This window comes from Danaus plexippus, chromosome 19, assembly GCF_018135715.1.
Source record: "Danaus plexippus chromosome 19, MEX_DaPlex, whole genome shotgun sequence".
Lineage (NCBI taxonomy): Eukaryota > Metazoa > Arthropoda > Insecta > Lepidoptera > Nymphalidae > Danaus > Danaus plexippus.
The window spans coordinates 3,417,329-3,427,227 of NC_083549.1; the positions used below are offsets into that span (position 1 = coordinate 3,417,329).

At 28.6% G+C, this 9,899-nt stretch overlaps 1 long non-coding RNA gene across 1 annotated transcript; it reads right to left on the reverse strand.

Moving 5' to 3' along the window:
* Positions 1 to 5,743: 5,743 nt before the first annotated feature.
* On the reverse strand, positions 5,744 to 7,271 carry LOC133319391 (uncharacterized). Its single transcript, XR_009753021.1, has 3 exons — positions 7,147 to 7,271; positions 6,569 to 6,936; positions 5,744 to 6,498 (listed from the first exon to the last, which is right to left on the reverse strand). It is a non-coding gene; the product is annotated as an uncharacterized LOC133319391 (long non-coding RNA).
* Between the last annotated feature and the right edge of the window lie 2,628 nt (positions 7,272 to 9,899).

Genomic DNA, 9,899 nt, shown 5'->3' on the forward strand with positions numbered 1-9,899 from the left:
TCAATTATGTCTGTTTTATAATTTGCCAAGCAACCAAACACCCTTACATATTTTATTCAGTAATAGAAATTTATTCGTTGTCTTCTTAGATCTAAGAAGAACTTCTATTAAAATCTCTGATTTAACTAAGGGGCGAAATAAAGTACACTACTATTTCTACCCCTTTCATACTTAAGGAACGCAGCAAAATTGAGGCTGTAAATACAGGTTCTTTAGTGTTTGCCTCTTCGTAATTCATGTAATTCATTACATTCTAATAGTTTAAGTAAAAGTAAAGAGGTCTTATTTTCTCTTTATTAAATTTCAAAATAAAACGTAGAAGTATTTTAAAATATAGAAATTAAGATCGCTAATTCTGATATTTTGAATTTTATTATTATTTAGAATACTATTCTTACTAGAGAGTGAAGACACAAAATAATCTATATTTGTAATTTACCCCAATGATATGTATACAAAAGAAGTAGAAAATTTATTTATTATGAGAATACATATGAACATAAATAAAAATGACAACACATTTTTAGACCGAAATTCAGATAAAGAACTCCCATGTGTCGTATGGAAATTGTTGCAATTAATGAGGCATTCAAAAAAAAATACTTTTGGAAATGAAAGTTTGAAACAGTGGCCAATAAGTGTAAAGGGCATTTTTTGATGTAAAATACCCCAATTTCAAATTATAGCCAGTACATCATGCTAATTGAAAAAGTACTCGTAAATTTCAATACATACGAATGTACAAGTTTTTGTTGTCTTCGTCACCACAAAACGTTTTGTTTAAAACCTTAATATTTTTTTATAATTATTATTCTTAGAAAAAGTAAGAAATTAATGAAATACCTACAGTTTGCTAGTTTTATCAACGATAAGGTGTAATGTTAACCGAACATTTTTTATTTCTAAAATATAATCACAATTTACTTTATAGAATAATCGAACATATTTTACCAAGGGAAAATAAAAAAATGGCTATCCTAATAAATAAGCTTAAAATCTCTTTTTATTACAACTATTATTTTTTCCGCTCAAATCACACGGTTACAGACTAGACGAAGATAAAACCTATTTAAATTATACTTACGTCTCAATGAGGCAATTATTCTGGCAAACAACCAGAGAAAAATAACAGTGATTTATTTTTATGGTTGTACTTTCAAAGAAACAAAGACCATTTTGATATTTAATTGTTGGTTTCTAATTTGAACTGTTATCACTATATACAATTTTAGATACCTAGCATACTTTTATATTTTTTCCTCAAATTTTGTTAATAAATATAAGTTTTAATTGGCTTTGAATTGCAAGTGTAAATACTTTATTGAAATGCTTAAACATAATTGTATTGGAATCTTTAAATTTATTATAAGCAATATAAAAAAAAATATTGAAAAAAATATCTAACAACAGAACAAGAAAATTTAAAATGTGAAAAAAAATGTAAAAAAATATAGAAAACGTGTGACCAGTAAAATAACAAATAAGCATTAAGTAAATTAAATAAAATACTGTTCAGGGACAACTGCAATATTGCATCCTTGAAATTGAAATTAAATTAAACAAAATATTTTGACATATGTTCTTGCAAATCAGAAGTTTTGGGTTAAAAAAAACGAATGAAAAAGAAATTTCTAGACTATTCAGATATACATCACAGAACTTATTTTTCATATAAATGATTGACCTAGAATAACAATTGAGTAAGGATAAAAGCACTAGCGCTCTTAGATATGGGCCAAATAGTTTCGAAAATATCGTATTCTGTTTCTCTGATGTAAATATTTCTTGTGAGGTTTTCTTTTTATTATTTCTAAAAGTTTGGGGCAAAATTTATGTGCCTAATGAGATAACTTATTTAAAGACACTAGGGACTCAGTTACAAAATCATTTGGAAGATTCGATTCAAATATTTGACCCAACATTCATTGTTTATTTTTTAAAAACTATCCAATATTTTTGGTTTTATTTATTTCGTACACAGATTTTATGATGTTAACTATTTTATGATTTTTAGTAAGATCAAATTAATATTTAATATATGTACAGAAATTTACAGTTGTATATTTTTCAGTGATTTGAATATTATTAGATTGAAAATAAAATAAAGAAGGCAAGGTATGCGTAAAAGAGCACAAGATAATATTTTTAAACTTAAAAAAAATTATAAATACAAAATCTTTAAAAAGGAAGTTTAAAATAACACCTATCTAAAGTGTATTCAAATTAACCAGCAAGTCACTTAGGTAAGACATTCAATGATATTGAACATTAAAGCGTTACTAAATAAAATATAAGTTTTTTTTAACAATCCATTTCTGTATTACATCACTCTTATTTAAATTTATTAGTAACTGAAAGAGCATTTTTTCATAATTTACAGCATAACCAGAATCTGTTATGATCTTTTAGGGCTTCTTTACAATGACGACTAGCGAATCTGAGTGGCTGAAAGAAGTTTTATTATAAACAGTAAGCGTATTATTCGAATATTTGCTAATAGGTAAAATTTGGTAAAGGTATATTATATGGAGGCTCCATTTTATATCCTTAATATAGTAAGGTTCCTGGTTTAATATTATCAATATCTTGGTATCGTTTAAACTAAAAGAAATAAAAACTAGATGAAAGAGATCTTGAGAGCCCAAAGCAAACGGAGTAAACCTCGCTACCTACCAAGGAATTTTTGATCGATAAATCTGCCTAACACCTGATGACAGATCTAGAAATGGGTAATCTTAATTAGAAAAAAAAAAGTGGAAGGCCTAAAATCTTCGTAAGCGAAGAGTTTCGCTTTAAGTCCAAACTTTTAAAACCCCATTTAATGTATCGTTTAACAGACCACATCGTCAAAGGGCTAAACAGTGGGTGCCTATATGTAAAAGGCATACTCTTTTTTGTCGTGACAAAAAAAAAGTATGCCCGTTACGTGTAGGCATTTGAATTCAAAAAAATGAGACAGAGCCGGGCACGTTATACGAGCCAATTTATGAAATCGCTATTTCTAGATTAACGCATTTTGTCCCGCTGCCTCGTGAATATTTCGGCTATTAGAAGTGAAATAGTACGACTACTTTCCCATAGGGAAAATATCCGTTAATAATGAATATGTACATTTTATTATATTTTAATTTTCATAATATCATAGATAATTAAAATATTTATGATAAATTTAAAAATATACTTGAAAGTCTTGTTATCAATTCTTTTAAAAATTAAACGAATGGCGAAGGTTTTTGTTGTGATAGGAATTTAATTTTCTTGATTCAATGAAAGATAGAAAGGAGGTGACTACAATTACTAATCAGAATTAATGATGATTATACAGTCGTTTATGTACCTAATCTAGTTTCTATATTATGTATTTTTAATTAAAAATAGTTTTTAATACCTACTGATATTTTTGTTTTTCAATTCTATTTTGCAGTACAATTATGAGATATCTAGGTTCTCACCATCAAACTCCTAGCTCCAGGCTTTGTAACATATCATTCAATTTACACACTCTTTACACATATCCCAACTCATATTATGGCTTCTCAGAATAAAAGGAGACAATGCATTCAATGCTTATAATTTTTTCAAATTTTAACGCATAGAAAAAAGTATTTGTTGAAAATAGAAAATGAGTGTAACTAGTCAATTAGTTAGATAACTAACTATACTATACTTGCATGGTCTTTATAATGAAACTGAAGTACTTTTTTCTCACATTAATCCGTTTTCAAATTATGTGCTTAGATTTATATATACGTCTTAACATCCCCCAAATGAAAAAATATATATATCTTAAAATTATCTTTATTATTTACGTTTTTGTAATTATTTTATAAATATTACATGAACATTTTGTTTCAAAAGACAAAATGGGTTTGTAGTCATGATTTTCATGCTTTTATCTTATTCATTTCCTTATCTTGGTCGACAGACACCATAATAGTGATTTTTATTTGATTATAATTTAACTAAACTACTATGAGTATGCCCTGGTATGAACTTATTGAAATGGTATTATAGGAGTAATTAATAATGATTAATCAATCTTCAACGTACCAAGAGTACATTAAATGAATATTTTACGAAAAATATATTTTACTTAAATAGTTAGTATGGTTTGACAACAAAAAAAACAGTTTTAACAAAAAAAATCTACATTTATTTTGTATTTTACAATTTCAAATCACTCGGGCTATTTTATTTTATTTTTGTCGTATATTGAATAATAAAACGATTTTTATTTTTACTATTTAATTGCCTGATGAACTTTTACATTGCTATCAACTGTTACAAGCTAGTTTCATCAATGAACCATTTTTACTGCAATAAAAATTGAAATTAAAAATTCTTATATTTTCGATATGAAAGAATACATCAATGGTAATCAAAACATTTTGAAGGGAAAAATTTGATTTGGAATAGTAAGTAACAGATAAATAATAGTTATGCACTGATTTATTTATTTAAATTATGACAGAAACTATGTATCTGTCATATGCAAAATTTCTATTTCCGGCGATGTTTGATGTAAATTATTTCTCTAAAAATATTTTAAATGTACGACACTTTTTCGAAATTCATAAATAAAAACTTTTAGAATACTTTTCTGTGTGCACGAAGATGGCGAGAAAGAGTCGATTTGTCCAGATGCGAGAAAGGTCTGAAATGGAAGAATTGAGACTACCTTGTGCGTCTAGTTGTTGAAAGTAAAAGAGCTACGTTTGTAGCTTCTGCGCAAGGCTCCATGTAATTCTGGAAAAAAACCGAGAGGCTGACTACTCCAAGACTATGCTTAATTATTTTTACCCAAATCAGGCAAGTGTGCAGTCACTTGCGTAAAACACAAATTACGCCAGACTTTTTCGAATGTTTCAAGACGCCAAGTTTTCAGTTTATCGTTGTACTGCTTTACTCTTGCAGTTAAATTTTAGGCTGACACGTCAAGGTAAGCAAAGCGATTACATTTTAATAATATATTTTATACAGACGAAAAACAAGATTCTCCGGCTAATCACACAGATTGGACCTGTTCACTCCCATATTTGAGACCGTCATCAATCATGTTGCTCCATAATAGACATCACAGTTGCCTCGTCAGCAAACTTCCAATAGATTCCGGACTGGAAGGAGAACCTAGTCTTTCCCATTCTTAACATAACATATTAAACTGTACATTCAGTTATTCGTACCAAAACAAAGACTCTTAAAGGATCCAAATCACTCAAAAACAGCGAGTTCGTACTAAACACCGATATACATAATCTAATCATGGAACAACCCGAGTCCTTTATTTTTATCATCATCGAACCCCTCTTTACCGGTTGCAGGAAATCTATTTCGGTCTAATCATTCGATTCGAGAAGTAAGTCTCCTTGATGAACAAATGCTTTAAAACACGAAGACCAGAGACATACACAGTCACCACAAATTAAACGCGACTAATGTTTTCAACTAAGTAATGGATTCCTTGGTACAACTTTTATATACTCTTAAGTCGTATGCTGTTAAAATTAAATCGAATTGACTTGTCATTTTAGGGATTTCTTTATGAAGCAAGATTTTATATATTGCATATTTAGAAATATCTGTCGCAGTTACAGATTTCGAATGGATCTTAACGTTACTAGAGCCTACTCTCCCTCATTTTTCTGATAGCTATTTCATTTTTTTATTATTATTCTATTGATATATCCATTGAAGCATATCAGCAAATTTTGGCAATAACGCAATTACTTAACAAAATGTGGTCACCGGACAGAATAGAACCAAAAATAATATTCCATTTAAATTAATTCCATTAACGATATGATTCACAGACACTTAATTCAAATGTTATAATAGTTATACTAACAGAAGACGGCATTTGGGCGTATAAAATAAGCTTAAACTCTTAAAGTCTATTTGTGTAATAGCTAACTATACATTTTTCAGTCTTTGGTAAAAAATGTTAGTATTGTTTTTAAAAATGTACTTAGTAAAACCATAAGAAAAAGATAAAAATGTCCCTTTTCAACTAGGAAAATAATTGATGACGTTAAACCTAGTCCAACCATAAGTTCTGTTACAAATAAATATCCTTTTTTTAAATTCAATATAATATTATTAAAAATATAATATAATATTATTAAAACTACAAGGTAATATCATATTATTAAAACTACATATTTTAAAGGTTTCAGCAAAAATGAAAATAAATTTCCTATTGGAAATGATCAACATGGTCTTTTATACAGTTTTTACTTTATTTGGCCAGGAATCTATAGAATCAGGCTCTGTTTTCGAAGAAAATTTCGCCACTGCTTGTCTCAAAGATTTTTTCAAAGACTCTATATCGCCGTGTCGTTTAGATCAGACCATGTTTTCTAAAACTGACGAAATTATAAGTCTCAACGGTTTTTTTTTTGGTCTAGATGAGGGCCAATATTAAGCTCTTATAATGTCCGGAAAGCTGGTATTAAGGCAAATTTAGGAGGTACACCTCTTGTAACCAAATGCAGAGTTCGGCTGGAAAGTCCCGGGTTATTTATAAAAGTTGTAATACTGAAAAGTTTCACAACATAATTCTAGATACTACCTTTAGCTAAAGTTTTCAGTCAAAATGTTGATAAAATCGTAATATTGTGAGTCCTTTATAAAACGAACCCCAGCAAATTACTGTCTCGGGATGATGACAATATTGTATCTTTCTGACTAATTTAGTAGCTCCTTAGAACTGTTAGTGTAAATTTTATCATTTTGCTTAATGCAGATTTGACGAATTCTGCCTTTAAGAGCATTAACGGCCTTTGTAGTTCTAACAGCACGCAACTGCCCCTATATTTTCTGGTCTTCGATAGACGAAGTGGTAGTGTATTTGTTGGCAGTACGAACACACGGCAGATACCAGGCTTTAATTATCAAACATGACCGACAGCTCTATACCCACGCTGTGCAAGGCGATCACTGCAATCAGATTTTGTTAAACACCCTATTTCGTATTGTAATTTGATAATGAACGCGAGAAAATTAAAATATATCAAAAGTTGAAAAAGGGAACGTTTTTATGTAACTGTATTTATCAAAAGACTGGTTATATATGTTTTAATCAAAAAGCCTTAAAACAATTTTAATTGAATAAAGTTATTGGTAAAACGAATCACTTAAATAACTCACGAACTGTTTTTCAGGTAAATATATGTATTTTTGTAAACTACCACCAAACAAAAACTTATCGCCGCTAGCGTAAGTACCGGATAAAATAAAAACCTTCTGTTTTCATACTATCAAGAAAATTTATGGGTGCGTTCAATTTGAATAACGACTTAAATTGCCATTGCGAAATTTACTTTACTTAAATTATCTAATACGGCTTGCACACAAAAACATATGAGAATAATGTTATTAGCTATATGTAAATAAAACTAAGAATAATATACCTTACATGAAATCTTGGAAGGTCATGTATCTTTGACGATTTAATTCGGTACAAGCTAATTATAGACTAAAAAGATTTTAATAAAATTTTAATATTTTGCTCACTTCCGATATACTCTTACCTTGATTCGAAGAATATTTTGCTAATAATATTGCTAGAAGCTAATTTATATTTCTGTTAACATTTAAAGACTAGTTTTTACTTTTCTTAAGTTTATATAATGTTTTTCTGAAATTTTACTAATTTTATGAATTACTGATATAAAAGTACAAATATTACAATAATCTTTGATGATAAGTGACAGCATGCGTTTGATTAAGTGATTGTCAGCCTTCGCAAATAAATGGCAACTCATTATATGCAAATCTGATTTTTCTGACCCTCTATATTTATGAGCTTAAGACCTTGGTTCAACAATCCAACTACCAACTGTTAGATGTATCGAGCGTCCTCCCACGCACTATTATCTGTTTAAATGTCTTAACAGGGCAATAATATTCATTTTTGTAGCCATAGTATCAGCATCTATTTTGTCATTTTCGAGTATTTAATTGTATTTATTATTAAGGGGAATAATTATTTATGTCTCGATAAGACATTTAAACACACATTAGTGCGTGGTGGGACGCTCTATCTAACAGTCCATCAAACGTCTTAACAAGACGTGTATAATATATATTTAACATTGATTGGTGAAACTGGGTTTAATTAATATGTAGGAAATTAATTTTATACGATGTAAAATATTTCGAAACGATGGATCCTGAAAGCGTTTCAGCAATATCAAAAACCTATAGTGGATTTTAAGACGTAACTCAAAAGTTATTAATAGCAATACAAATCTCTCAAATTCCAAGTCTGGGGATCAAATTATGTTAAATTATTATGGTGACGAATGATGTTAAGTTTTAACAAAAATATCTGATTGGTGTTGGGATTATTTTATTTTGTTAAATCTTTTGACTTCAGGAAATTTGATGTATTACGCATTTTCATTATTTTATAGCTACATAATAACGACGTTTCGATTCTTTCGCAGTAATAAAATAATGAAAAACACGTAGTGATATTTAAAAAACTTAGTTTTATTTAAACGAAACCACGTGAAAATCTTAGATATCATTAAATATTTATTATATAAATAAAATAAAAAGTCTTTATTATACTCCTTAGTTCGTAACTCACCATTTCAGTAAATTGAAAATTTCTAACAAATGTCCTTATCTTGTTTTATTACTGCCTCATGTTTGTATGGTTCATGCGTATCGTTTGCACTTTATATGATGTCATATAAATTTTATGCCTCCTCTTGCTACTGTAAGGTCGGTTGTATAGTTTCAACTTTTTCTTTATTGATTGGTTATATGGATATAAAATAATAGCTTAATTTTTTTTCAAATAATTTGTATGTTTTCTTTTTATTTTTTACAGGTTTAGAAACAATTTTTTAAGCCTAATTAATATACATGCCTCCCTGGTTTTTCAGCAGATCGGAAATTCTTGTGTAAATCCGCTTGTTCGCCAAGTTTGTAAGAGATATCATCCCTATGGACTATTGTCTCCTTTACCATTACTTCGAAATTTTTAAATGAATTCTGATCAGTTCTTATAAATTTCAATGCTATGCAATTTACATTCAAATATTTTATTTTTGCCCATTTCCAAGCTTTCAATCCTGATATCAAGCATATTTTTATTCATATAGAGTTTATGCCAATAATTTTATCCCCGTTTTTTATATGGATAGAGCAATATGATTGCATTTTTGCGTCAAACGCTCTAAGAATTACAAGTAAAAAGCATTGTGGAATATAGAACAAATAATGTTAATCAAAAAATTATCTTTTATTGATTCTTCTAGAAAAACTAATATATTTATAAAATTTACTCAAATAATTATGTTAAAATCAATTTCTTTTCACAAAAACTTACACCTTAAACTAAATTTGAAATAAATTCTTACAAAACCAAACTCGAATGTATATATTCAGGTTTTCCTACCGAACTTTAAATACTAACTTTTATTCAGCGTCTACAAGTTAGACCATAATTTAATAAGGTTCAATACTGTATCAGTTTAACATGAATTTGTCCGTCGTATTATAGTCATATCGCATAAAGACACTAATTTAATCCTTCGCTTTTATTTAATAATCCAATCATTAAAATCTATAGTAAATGTACAAAACAAAAACTTATTCGAAATAATTAAATGCATTTTTTAAATAAGTATCTTATTGCCAATATCATAATAGTAAAGACGTAAAAATGTTAAAGTAGTTATATATTAGATTTTGAGAAGAAATATTAAGTGTGTAAATCTTGGGGGATCTAGCAGTTGCGTGTGGTTCGGTGACCATAGTTGACGGCAGCTCTTGTACTTCAAGTATTTCGGGATGGTTTAGTTGTATGGAGTGACTTTTTGGTTGGTTGTGTTTTTCTGCATGAGTTGACTTACTACAGTTGCAGCACGTAGGAGCACATTACAGGT